Source organism: Littorina saxatilis, linkage group LG16 (genome assembly GCF_037325665.1).
Source record: "Littorina saxatilis isolate snail1 linkage group LG16, US_GU_Lsax_2.0, whole genome shotgun sequence".
Taxonomy (NCBI): domain Eukaryota; kingdom Metazoa; phylum Mollusca; class Gastropoda; order Littorinimorpha; family Littorinidae; genus Littorina; species Littorina saxatilis.
In genome coordinates, this window is record NC_090260.1 from 7,600,512 (window position 1) to 7,614,197 (window position 13,686).

The following is a 13,686-nucleotide window of genomic DNA, read 5'->3' on the forward strand; positions in this document are numbered from 1 at the left end:
GTGTGTGTAATGGTAAGACTGCGTGTAGAGGTAAGACTGTGTGTAGAGGTAAGACTGTGTGTAGAGGTAAGACTGTGTGTGTAGAGGTAAGACTGTGTGTGTAGAGGTAAGAATGTGTGTCTAGAGGTAAAACTGTGTGTGTAGAGGTAAGACTGTGTGTGTGTGTAGAGGTAAGACTGTGTGTGTAGAGGTAAGACTGTGTGTGTAGAGGTAAGACTGTATGTGTAAAGGTAAGACTGTGTTTGTGTAGAGGTAAGACTGTGTGTGTAGAGGTAAGACTGTGTGTGTAAAGGTAAGACTGTGTGTGTAGAGGTAAGACTGTGTGTGTAGAGGTAAGACTGTGTGTGTAGATGTAAGACTGTATGTGTGTAGAGTTAAGACTGTGTGTAGAGCTAAGACTGTGTGTGTAGAAGTAAGACAATATGTGTGTAGAGGTAAGACTGTGTGTGTAGAGGTAAGACTGTGTGTGTAGAGGTAAGACTGTGTGTGTAGAGGTAAGACTGTGTGTGTAGAGGTAAGACTGTGTGTGTAGAGGTAAGATTGTGTGTGTAGAAGTAAGACTGTGTGTAAAGGTAAGACTGTGTGTGTGTAGAGGTAAGACTGTGTGTGTAGAGGTAACTGTGTGTGTGTGTAAAGGTAACTGTGTGTGTGTGTGGAGGTAAGACTGTGTGTAGAGGTAAGACTGTGTGTGTAGAGGTAAGACTGTGTGTGGAGGTAAGACTGTGTGTGTGTGTGTAAAGGTAAGACTGTGTGTGTAGAGGTAAGACTGTGTGTGTAGAGGTAAGACAATGTGTGTAGAGGTAAGACTGTGTGTGTAGAGGTAAGACTGAGTGTATAGAGTGTGTGTGTGTAGAGGTAAGACTGTGTGTGTAGAGGTAAGACTGTGTGTGTGTGTAGAGGTAAGACTGTGTATGTAGAGGTAAGACTGTGTGTGTGTGTAGAGGTAAGACTGTGTGTGTAGAGGTAAGACTGTTTGTGTAGAGGTAAGACTGTTTGTGTAGAGGTAAGACTGTGTTTGTGTAAAGGTAGGACTGTGTGTGTAGAGGTAAGACTGTGTGTGTAGAGGTAAGACTGTGTGTGTAGAGGTAAGACTGTGTGTGTAGAGGTAAGACTGTATGTGTGTAGAGTTAAGACTGTGTGTAGAGCTAAGACTGTGTGTGTAGAGCTAAGACAATATGTGTGTAGAGGTAAGACTGTGTGTAGAGGTAAGACTGTGTGTAGAGGTAAGACTTTGTGTGTAGAGGTAAGACTGTGTGTGTGTAGAGGTAAGACTGTGTGTGTAGAGGTAAGATTGTGTGTGTAGAAGTAAGACTGTGTGTAAAGGTAAGACTGTGTGTGTGTAGAGGTAAGACTGTGTCAGTGTGTGTGTGTAGAGGTAAGACTGTGTGTGTGTGTAGAGGTAAGACTGTGTGTGTAGAGGTAAGACTGTGTGTAGAGGTAAGACTGTGTGTGTAGAGGTAAGACTGTGTGTAGAGGTAAGACTGTGTGTGTAGAGGTAAGACAGTGTGTAGAGGTAAGACTGAGTGTAGAGGTAAGACTGTGTGTGTGTAGAGGTAAGACTGTGTGTGGAGGTAAGACTGTGTGTGTGTGTGTAGAGGTAAGACTGTGTGTGTAGAGGTAAGACTGTATGTGTAGAGGCAAGACTGTGTGTGTGTAGAGGTAAGACTGTGTGTGTAGAGGTAAGACTGTGTGTAGAGGTAAGACTGTGTGTGTAGAGGAAAGATTGTGTGTGTGTGTGTAAAGGTAAGACTGTGTGTTTGTGTAAAGGTAAGACTGTGTATGTAGAGGTAAGACTGTATGTGTAGAGGTAAGACTGTGTGTGTGTGTAAAGGTAAGACTGTGTGTGTAGAGGTAAGACTGTGTATGTAGAGGTAAGACTGTGTGTAGAGGTAAGACTGTGTGTGTAGAGGTAAGACTGTGTGTTTGTGTAAAGGTAAGACTGTGTGTTTGTGTAAAGGTAAGACTGTGTGTATAGAGGTAAGACTGTGTGTTTGTGTAAAGGTAAGACTGTGTGTTTGTGTAAAGGTAAGACTGTGTGTATAGAGGTAAGACTGTGTGTTTGTGTAAAGGTAAGACTGTGTGTATAGAGGTAAGACTGTGTGTTTGTGTAAAGGTAAGACTGTGTGTATAGAGGTAAGACTGTGTGTTTGTGTAAAGGTAAGACTGTGTATTTGTGTAAAAGTAAGACTGTGTGTATAGAGGTAAGACTGTGTGTTTGTGTAAAGGTAAGACTGTGTGTATAGAGGTAAGACTGTGTGTTTGTGTAGAGGTAAGACTGTGTGTATAGAGGAAAGACTGTGTGTGTAGAGGTAAGACTGTGTGTGTAGAGGTATGACTGTGTGTGTAGAGGTAAGACTGTGTGTAGAGGTAAGACTGTGTGTGTAGAGGTAAGACTGTGTGTGTGTAAAGGTAAGACTGTGTGTTTGTGTAAAGGTAAGACTGTGTGTGTAGAGGTAAGACTGTGTGTGTAGAGGTAAGACTGCGTGTGTAGAGGTAAGACTCTCTTAGTGTGTAGAGGTAAGACTCTCTTAGTGTGTAGAGGTAAGACTCTCTTAGTGTGTAGAGGTAAGACTGTGTGTGTAGAGGTAAGACTGTGTGTGTAGAGGTAAGACTGTGTGTGTAGAGGTAAGACTGTGTGTGTAGAGGTAAAACTGTGTGTTTAGAGGTAAGACTGTGTGTGTGTAGAGGTAAGTGTGTGTGTGGATCGGTAAGGCTGTGTGTGTAGAGGTAAGACTCTCTTAGTGTGTAGAGGTAAGACCTTCACCGTCCTTTCTCTGTCCCGTACGGCCCAGAGCCCACAGACATAGAAATAGCTTTCTCCGTTTGTGCCCAGAGCCTGGCAAGGTGTGTGTGTGTGTATGTGTGTGTGTGTGTGTGTGTGTGTGTGTGTGTGTGTGTGTGTGTGTGTGTGTGTGTGTGTGTGTGTGTGTGTCAGAAACGATGTGAAAATTGCCCTTTACATCTTACACACATCGGACACCCACTGATTTTAAAATAGATTTTGCTAATGTAGACATAAGACATCAGATAATGTATTGTCCATACAATTAAACAATGGAGGACAAAGTGTGGTTCATCTGCTCTTACCTGTAGTATTTTCAGAATGTGTTGAAATAAGTGTGTAAAAGTTTGAGAAATCAATCGGACAGAAATGTTGATGCAGAATGTTGATTATGATTACATACCAAGAATCATACAATCGAGGGTTGGGTAATTGAATGGCGTATCTGACCGATCACTTACAATCACATGACCTAGTTTTGAGCGGTATTGATCCCTGGTTTATTTGTGTTTGTAATGATGTTTCTTTTGAACTATTCGGGTTTTTTGTAACGTCTTTCCTATATGACTGGAAATAGCGTCATTAAATGAGGTGTTCGCGAGCTATAATGAGATCAGTTTCTCAATTTGCATGAACATAATTCCTGGAATGTTTGTACAATTTCAACCAAAGCATGACACAATGCAGAGGAGTGTCCACACAATCAAATATCAGAAAACTAAAAACAAATGACGGTGCCATATTTTGCACAGACCAGCAAAACGTACATTACCCCCATCTTGAAAAATAGCATCAGGTCGAAGAGATGATAGGACCGTACTCTGACCAATATGCATGTTTAGTGACAAGTAATACTCCGTCACGGCGGAGGGCTGACCGTGCACCCAAAAGCGGACTCAACCAAATGGGTATTTTTTGAAAGCTTGGGGCCTGCCGAACATAAAAATCGATGTTAACAAGAAATATTCAAGGGCGCACTTTCTCTTTTCAGTCAAAATTCAACTATACCCTGAAGAGTGATGCACGAGCATTTCAGACGCTTGCCTCTGAAAAAAGAAGTTCTCAGCCAAATTACGAACTCAAACGGGTACGTTTTACATATAAATGTGTTAGTTGGTATCTTTTGATTATCACAAAACAATTTGCGACTGCTTTGGCCGAGGATGCTGGTGACAGTATCATTATCATGAACCCTACCCTAAATCCAGGAAAGACGTCGTCCAAAATGCAACTTGTGTGTAAGTAAATGCTTTCAAAACTCTATCTTCTTCTGGTATTGGCGCATCTCTAGACATGACAATCATCTGATTAACAGTCCTCAATTTTCAAGGTCACAACAAGGTCATTACCAGATAAAACCGATGGAAAACCGAGGGAAAATACCATTTTCTGCAACTTTTTTGTAAGTAAGAGCTTATAAACTCCATCTTCTTCTAGGATTAGCGCTGATTTCAATGACCATGAAGTCTTTGGAAAGTATTCTTGACCCATGCAATGTTTGAAGGTCATGACAAGGATGGGATTTTACACACGTCTAGGGCATTATAAGACATGAAACAAATATTGTTGACTCTCGTAATATTTAAAGGTCACACAACAAGGTCATTACTGGGTAAAACGACGGAAAATATATCAACTTTATGACTCGTCTGAGTGCCAGGACAGCCGGTGTGATCCTCAGAGTCAGGCTTGCAGACCGCAAGGCTATCGGTAGATGAACACCTTAACATTGACTTTTTCTTCTCTCTCCCCTTCTCTTCTACCCCTATTACATCCAGCCCCGCCCACCCCCCTAGAGCCCCTGTGGGCGAAGGAAGATGTCATGAATCTGCCTCAACAGCTTTAGCTTAGAAAATAGCCGAACACAAATAGAAAACGTGTAAACTTGACCTTGTCATGACCTTCAAACTAGGCATGGGCCAAGAAAACTTTCCTCGGACTTCAGGGTCATAAAAATCAGCGCTAATCCCAAGAAGATGGAGTTTATAAGCTCTTACTTACAAAACAGTTATAGAAAATGGTATTTTTTCTCGGTTTTCTCTCGGTTCTATCTGGTAATGACCTGGTTGTGACCTTGAAAATTGAGGACTGTTAATCAGATGATTGTCATGCCTAGAGATGCGCCAATACCAGAAGAAGATGGAGTTTGAAAGCTTTTACTTTCACACAAGTTGCAGAAAATGGTATTTTCCCTCGGTTTTCCCTCGTTTTTGCCTGGTAATGACCTTGTCGTGACCTCCACAATTGATGTCTGATAATCGGATGATTGTCATGTCTAGAGATGCGTTAATCCCCCAAAAATAATTGAATTTGAAAGCTTTTTCTAACAAACAGTTGCAGAAAATGGTACTTTCCGTCGGTTTTCTCTCGTTTTTGCCTGGTAATGACCTTGTTGTGACCTTTAAATAACGCGAGAGTCAACTATATTGTATGTATTGTAAAGCGTTCATGTAGCCCTAGACGCGTGTAAAGTTTTAAAGCTCTAGCTTAAGAAACGGGCGAATAATCGAACGCAGTGTTAAGTTGTTCATCTAGGAATTGCCTTGAAGACAGCCAGCCTTACGCTGACGATCACGAAGGCTCTTCTGCTGCTCAGATGAGTCACAAAGTTCATTTTTCAAATATTCAGCATCATTATATTGGCTCTAGCTCTTATCAGAAATAATGCTACCTCTGAAAATAGAAATACATTATGCTCTGAACCAGATTGAGGAAGACTACTCCCCTCTGTTATGTTTTGTTTCAAGCTGTAAACACTATCACTAGGATTTTTTACCATAGCATTAAACCAAAAGGCACCATTAAGTTGTCATATTTTGCTCGTGCATTGCTAAATGTATGTAGATAAACTTCGAAAGTCAGAAATGGGGTTCTGGAAACTAATCATGTCACACTGAACTCGCACCACAAAGCGAAATTTGTTCAGGAAACGTCTCGCACGCTTTACTGGGCTGGGGGTTAGGAAGATTGGAAGGTCATAGTGACATAGTATATGGTTCAAATCCATTCATATTTTACAGATATTATGTAAAGACATCATACTTGACGAAAATATATCCATTGAAGCCAAACAACAATACTAGTCTTGTGTGAATTTATTTTTAATCAAAACTTACACAAACATATAGACACACCCACACAAACATATAGACACACCCACACAAACATATAGACACACCCACACAAACATATAGACACACCCACACAAACATATAGACACGCGCTCTAATGGTTACGTCCGAATGCAAATAGTTGTCTTTCATCCACCGTCACAAACAGGGGTGGGAAGGAGGGGGGTGGGGGGGTGCGTAGTGGGGTTGATAGCTTAAGAGCCATGCAGTGACGATGACAAACACAATGACATTCTTTTTTTAATTTTTTTTAGGTTTTGATGATATCTTGTGTTGTTGTTGTTTTGTGTGTGTGTGTGCATCTGGCCCTCGCCCTTAAAGGGATTAATCTACTACTACTACTACTACTACTACTACTACTACTACTACTACTACTACTACTACTACTACTACTACTACTACTACTACTACTACTACTACTACTACTACTACTTCTACTACTACTACATCTACTGTTTCCACTACTACTACTACTTAAAACAGAACATATTTTCATGAATACATAATTAAAGGAAGACACATTTTTTTCTTCTAATATCCAGATAGAAAGAGACATAGACAGACAGACAGACAGACAGACAGACAGACAGACAGACAGACAGACAGACAGACAGACATACGGACAGACAGACAGACAGACAGACAGACAGACAGACAGACAGACAGACAAAGAGAATTAGAAACACACAGACAGAATGAGCGAGACAAATGACGACAACGAGTCTTAACTTGTCCCCAAAAGGCCAACGTGTTGAACAAAACAGGCCAGGCAGTACTGGTTTACAAGGGTCACATAGCTCCACCCCTTCCCATGATATCGCCCGCTATGAGTACAATGCGACCCGGATGTGCAGTAGTCTAAGACGACACAAGATACCGGGTACTCCTATCTTAATGGCCTGCATTTTACAGCCAGTGTTGTGTACATAGAGATCCTGGCTTGCTGTGTCAAGCACATTTTCACGAGTGGCTTTTTTCATTTAGTCAAGTTTTGACTATATGTTTTAACATAGACGGGGAATCGAGACGAGGGTGATTGTGTGTGTGTGTGTGTGTGTGTGTGTGTGTGTCTGTGTGTGTGTCTGTCTGTGTCTGTCTGTGTCTGTCTGTGTATATGTGCAGAGCGATTCAGAGAATACTTGTGGACAGATCTTGATGGATTAGTCACATAGATTCTTCGAGATGATACCATTAGCATGGAAATATGCAAGCTATCTAGGACTCGGAGTGTGTAACCTATATTTATAAATCATGTAGTATTCTGTTCATCCCACATACTGTACTTGCGTGTCTTTTGCTTTAAACGTCCTGTAGTCGAAGCGCCTAAATTGAAGACACGACTTATGCCATGGAACCTCGATCTCTTGCAAAGCATTTTGAAATCTTTGACGTCCAAGCAAAAAGGCGTCACTCTTGAAAGTAACGGGTTTTCAACATTCTTCCAGGGAAAATTGCCAGGGCTACAGTGTTCCGAGAATGACGTTTGCCCGGGTTACTTTGTCATCATCACGAGAAGAGAAAAATGAGGTCCCTGTCAACTCTAACGACCTCATTTATATGATACTAGCAGTCAGGACCTGGCTTTGCCCGGGTGTTCGTTGAGCCGTTCAGCATTTTCCCAATCAACATCTCATAGCAGTCAGAACCCCGATTCGCACCGATGTTAGCAGAGCCCTACAGCATTTGTTGCAATACTTATTTCCACAAGTGAACGAGCTCCTTGTGTTTAACATGATGGCGGACTAAATACATTAACTCCTTTAGGCAACGATAACAAACAAACAAAACTGATACGCAAACAATCAGAAAAGGGAGGGGGTGGAGGGTGGTAGTACAGGGGGTGGTAGTACAGGAGGTGGTAGTACAGGGGGTGGTAGTACTGGGGGTGGTAGTACAGGGGGTGGTAGTACAGGGGGTGGTAGTACTGGGGGTGGTAGTACAGGGGGTGGTAGTACAGGGGGTGGTAGTACAGGGGGTGGTAGTACTGGGGGTGGTAGTACAGGGGGTGGTAGTACAGGGGGTGGTAGTACAGGGGGTGGTAGTACAGGGGGTGGTAGTACAGGGGGTGGTAGTACAGGGGGGGTAGTACAGGGGGTGGTAGTACAGGGGGTGGTAGTACAGGGGGTGGTAGTACAGGGGGTGGTAGTACAGGGGGTGGTAGTACAGGGGGTGGTAGTACTGGGGGTGGTAGTACAGGGGGTGGTAGTACAGGGGGTGGTAGTACAGGGGGTGGTAGTACAGGGGGTGGTAGTACAGGGGGTGGTAGTACAGGGGGTGGTAGTACAGGGGGTGGTAGTACAGGGGGTGGTAGTACAGGGGGTGGTAGTACAGGGGGTGGTAGTACAGGGGGTGGTAGTACAGGGGGTGGTAGTACAGGGGGTGGTAGTACAGGGGGTGGTAGTACAGGGGGTGGTAGTACAGGGGGTGGTAGTACAGGGGGTGGTAGTACAGGGGGTGGTAGTACAGGGGGTGGTAGTACAGGGGGTGGTAGTACAGGGGGTGGGGACAAACAAGTGGAAAAGAAGACAGGGGGCACGAGAGAACAGAGATAAGCATAAGGAAACAAGTCGCGTAAGGCGAAAATACAATATTTAGTCAAGTAGCTGTCGAACTCACAGAATGAAACTGAACGCAACGCAACGCAGCAAGACCGTATACTCGTAGCATCGTCACTCCACCGCCCGTGGCAAAGGCAGTGCACGTGGAATTGACAAGAAGAGCGGGGTATTCGTTGCGCTAAGAAGGATAGCACGCTTTTCTGTACCTTTCTTCGTTTTAACTTTCTGAGCGTGTTTTTAATCCAAACATATCATATCTATATATTTTTGGAATCAGGAACCGACAAGGAATAAGATGAAAGTGTTTTTGAATTGATTTCGAAAAAAAAATTTTGATAATAATTTTTATATATTTAATTTTCAGAGCTTGTTTTTAATCCGAATATAACATATTTATATGTTTTTGGAATCAGCAAATGATGGAGAATACGATAAACGTAAATTTGGATCGTTTTATAAATTTTTTTTTTTTTTTTACAATTTTCCGATTTTTAATGACCAAAGTCATTAATTAATTTTTAAGCCACCAAGCTGAAATGCAATACCGAACCCCGGGCTTCGTCGAAGATTACTTGACCAAAATTTCAACCAATTTGGTTGAAAAATGAGGGCGTGACAGTGCCGCCTCAACTTTCACGAAAAGCCGGATATGACGTCATCAAAGACATTTATCAAAAAAATGAAAAAAACGTTCGGGGATTTCATACCCAGGAACTCTCATGTCAAATTTCATAAAGATCGGTCCAGTAGTTTAGTCTGAATCGCTCTACACACACACACAGACACACACACAGACACACACACAGACACACGCACATACACCACGACCCTCGTTTCGATTCCCCCTCGATGTTAAAATATTTAGTCAAAACTTGACTAAATATAAAAAGAAGAGGATGAAGAAGACTTGGAGCGCCAGATATTTGGGAAGAGTGGGTCTCGTCACAATAGTATTAAATTAAATGCACAGAAGACACACACGCAAAGTTAATACATTTTGTGATCGGCGAAAATGTCACTAAATTACACAAAGAACGAGGCATAGTCAATAAGACGAAACAAGGATACAATACACGAGAGAGATCACGAAGAACAGTTGGTCAGGCAGCATAATTCTGTTTCATGACAGTGTCAAATAAATATTGAATATGTTTGAATTATACCACTCAAAACCATTCATTGGCCACCTTACAAATCATGCACCAGGAACAAAGTACCAGGTAAAAAGTATGTGGAGCTCAACATTGAAGTGTTGTCAAGTATTCGTTAAATCACATATGCGGATGGGACAAAGCTTCTTTTTGAATCAGTGAATAACATCCGATGAAAGAGAATATCCCTTTTTAAAACAACCTGAAGACACTGCAAGGCATACTCAGGATGATCCAAAATACCCCCACACTTTTGCTTTGGAAGGCTAGACTGCATTATAGAGCGTCTCTTGTCGCACTGGCTGCCCCTTGAAGTGTGCTGTACCGAGCAAACAGTTCGCAGAGTGAGTGTTCTCCCTTACACCAAGGTCAAGAGACTGCCCTTCACACATGGAATCCACCATCCAAATGAGAAACAGTGAAGCGGAGCTGAATGTTAAAGGTGTTAGGCTATGTGATGGTGTTAGGCTATGTGATGGTGTTAGGCTATGTGATGGTGTTAGGCTATGTGATGGTGTTAGGCTATGTGATGGTGTCAGGCTATTTGATGGTGTCAGGCTATGTGATGGTGTTAGGCTATTTGATGGTGTCAGGCTATGTGATGGTGTTAGGCTATGTGATGGTGTTAGGCTATGTGATGGTGTTAGGCTATGTGATGGTGTCAGGCTATGTGATGGTGTTAGGCTATGTGATGGTGTTAGGCTATGTGATGGTGTTAGGCTATGTGATGGTGTTAGGCTATGTGATGGTGTCAGGCTATGTGATGGTGTCAGGCTATGTGATGGTGTAAGGCTATTTGATAGTGTTAGGCTATGTGATGGTGTCAGGCTATGTGATGGTGTTAGGCTATGTGATGGTTTTAGGCTATGTGATGGTGTTAGGCTATGTGATGGTGTCAGGCTATGTGATGGTGTTAGGCTATTTGATGGTGTTAGGCTATTTGATGGGTTTTAAAGCGAGATGTTTTGGTTTTGTTCATGGGCTGACATTTGTTACGGCTTTTACGTGTATGACTGTTTTGACCCCCGCCATTCAGGCAGCCATACGCCGCTTTCGGGGAAAGCATGCTGGGTATTTTCGTGTTTCTTTAACCACCGAACTCTGACATGGATAACAGGATCTTTTCCGTGCGCACTTGGTATATTGCTTGCGTGGACACACGAAGGGGGATAGGGCACTAGCAGGCCTGCACATAAGTTGACCTGGGAGATCGGAAAAATCTCCACCCTCCGGCCTTATAACCCACCAGGGGCCGCGACCTGGATTTGAACTCACGACCTTCCGATTGAGAGGCTGATGTCTTATCCACTTGGCCATAGCTCACGTCTTGAAAGCAAGTATTTGCTGGTTGTATAAGGCATACGAAACGGCAAGGGGCATTTTCTGAGAGGAGTTAGTGAACACAGCTGTCTTTCATTCAGATCTGACAGAGCCTAGGTGTTAACCAGCTGATCTGTAATCAGAATTGCTGCCCGTTTTGTGAGCTGCAGAGATCAATGAATGAATGTAATGACGAACTTGGTCCTCACATGGTTGGCCTCTTTGGTTGTGATCCGCTGACGTCGTGTATGTTTTGTTTTGTTCTGTGCTGTTGTTGTTTTTGTATCGACTTAGTGGTTGATTTCATACTGTCTTCCAACATTTCTCTGGACAACACCGTGCCTGATGATGACAACACCGTGCCTGATGCTGATGTGATAGGGTGGAGTGGAAGGGGGGGATAGGCCAGGAAGCATAAATGAGACGCCAAGACAGAGGTTGCGATAACGTGACTTTTAATTAACGTACACCAGAAGCAAACACCAGAAAGTAAACACCAGAAAGTAGACACCAGAAAGCAGTGTCTGATGACACATGAAAAGAAAAGAAAACATAATATAAGTACATGGCATAACAAGTAAAACGCACCATTCATACCAATGCATCCTAACCATACATACATTCCACAATAAACCTATGAATGTATGACTGTATCATTTGTCAAAATAATCATGACAAATATAGACAAGTAACAATACAGCCAAAATCCTGCAGACACAGCATTCTCTGAAAGAGAATCCACAGTGAGTTAAACAACTCCACAACAGCTAATGTCAAGGGAAGTAACCAACATCTTCCCTTAGGCCTAAGCCTTGCATTGGAAAATGCTCTACATAAATTAACCAACTGCATGAACCGCAACTGCAAAATAATTGTTATTATTAAGTATGTTCATCGCCATGAAGACACATCTTCATCGAGTTGAATAATAACGACAAGAATAAGAAAGATAACTCAGGCATGGGGTAAGCGCAAGCTTCCATGCTTCAAAATGAAGTCTATTACTTTGCAGGGAAGCGCGACTAAATCATAACGCCTTAGATTAAAAGTCTGTTTTGCATCTATGCGACTGCACAAAATGTTAGGTTGTTTCAGTCGCAAAGTTCTTCTGTAGGCAAGCGCCTTTAAAGTGCAACATGAGAATTAATAGTCAAAATTGTGCAGCCTGTAGACAATATCTTCCTATTGTCTGAAATCTTAACTCAGAAGATCTCTATCATTCTCATGCCTGAATTCATCAAACTCATGATACGAGTTCATTACCCAAAATATATGTGTCAACCATAATTCCCGTTAATCAATTGTAGGGGTTTCTGCGCCTAAATCGTAAATAGGTAGCTTTACGGGCCAATGGCACTGAGGGCTTAACTTTGGGCTTTTAACCGACTACTACTCAGACTTTACTGATCTCCAGAAATAATATGTGATAAAATGGGGAAAAATGGCAACGATACACATGGGTTACGATACACGCGCGAGTTTTATGTGCTAGACATTATTTAGCCCAGTGGAATGCTAGTACAAAATGTGTATATGTGTTTTCCCCAAACAAAGCCCATTGAACTGGCGGGAAAATGAGAACGAGTCTGCCTTACTTGATTCTTACGAGTCTTTAATTTACAAGACTCTAAAACAGCTTTAGAACAACTGGTCATCAAATATTAGAAGTTATTAACGCTCAATTTCAGCGTCAAATCATGAAAGTGATTAGAAACTGATCTAGAAAACACATCTCTCTGATAGATCAAAATGGCGTCATCAACTCTGACTCGAGACCGGTCGGACATCGCCCGGGACCAAATCAGCGGCAAAATGTACATATGCAAACATCATAGCATCAAATGAAACATAAGAATAGAGCATAAGGAAAGAATACAGCATAAGGAATGAATAAAGCATTTAGTTACTTACAGATTCTCCCCAGTGAGCACACTTGAAACAGTAAACACAAGAGCACAGGTTCACAAGTCGCGATAAATTTGGGCAGAGGTTCGACACTTTCACGACAACAACATATGAGCAGCACCCAGCTCACTCGATGATCGGTCTCACTAAACGCGTCTGCTGATCTAGCCTAATGCTCTCTTTTAAAGGCTGGTCACTTCCGATAGCCAATAGGGAGGCTACCTAGGTGTCAGACAACGGGGGGCGTTCTACTTAAGATTGCCTGCCAAATGAAAGGGATCGTTAAAGAGGCAGAAATCGTTACAGAGGTGTCACGCACCGGAAATATTACGCACACCGGATAAGGCTCATTAGATTACAACCAGTTACAAAGAAGGCGGGGGGGGGGGGGGAGGTAAGAGACTAAAACCTCTTCTATGATATACCCTGTCAAAAGAAATGACACCCACTTGACAAAACGCCGTCCAACGATACCCAGACAGTCTGGCGGCACATTACATAACGACCACCTAAATCTGAGATAAGAGGTTAGAAAGGAATCCGGTCAAGAGTCTACCCTACGATAGTAAACACACAATAATCCTAGCGGGAGACACAACTTGGGTCAGGGGAAGATAATAGACAGGGGAGGCAACTGGGTCGGGCAGGAGATAATTACACAAAAAGACTGGATACGCCACTTGGCTACACTGACAACACCGTGCCTGAAGATGACAACACCGATTCTGTGTATAGGATGCTTCGAGACGTACCATTCGATTCCCCGTCTATGTTAAAACATTTGGTCAAAACTTGACTAAATGTAAAAAGAGAAAACTCCTGACGGTTTTGAGGTTTGT

The 13,686-nt window shown here is 42.5% G+C and overlaps 1 protein-coding gene across 3 annotated transcripts in view; it reads left to right on the top strand.

Moving 5' to 3' along the window:
* The window catches only part of LOC138950296 (uncharacterized), a 58,667-nt gene that overhangs the window by 5,356 nt on the left and 39,625 nt on the right, over positions 1-13,686 (top strand). The window contains exon 1 of one of the 3 annotated variants that reach the window (XM_070322046.1): positions 2,713-2,727. The exons of the other annotated variants lie outside the window; for them this stretch is intronic. The gene's annotated coding sequence lies outside the window, so the exon portion shown is untranslated. Of the gene's footprint in view, positions 1-2,712; positions 2,728-13,686 lie in introns of those variants that run through there. 3 annotated transcript variants of the gene reach the window in all.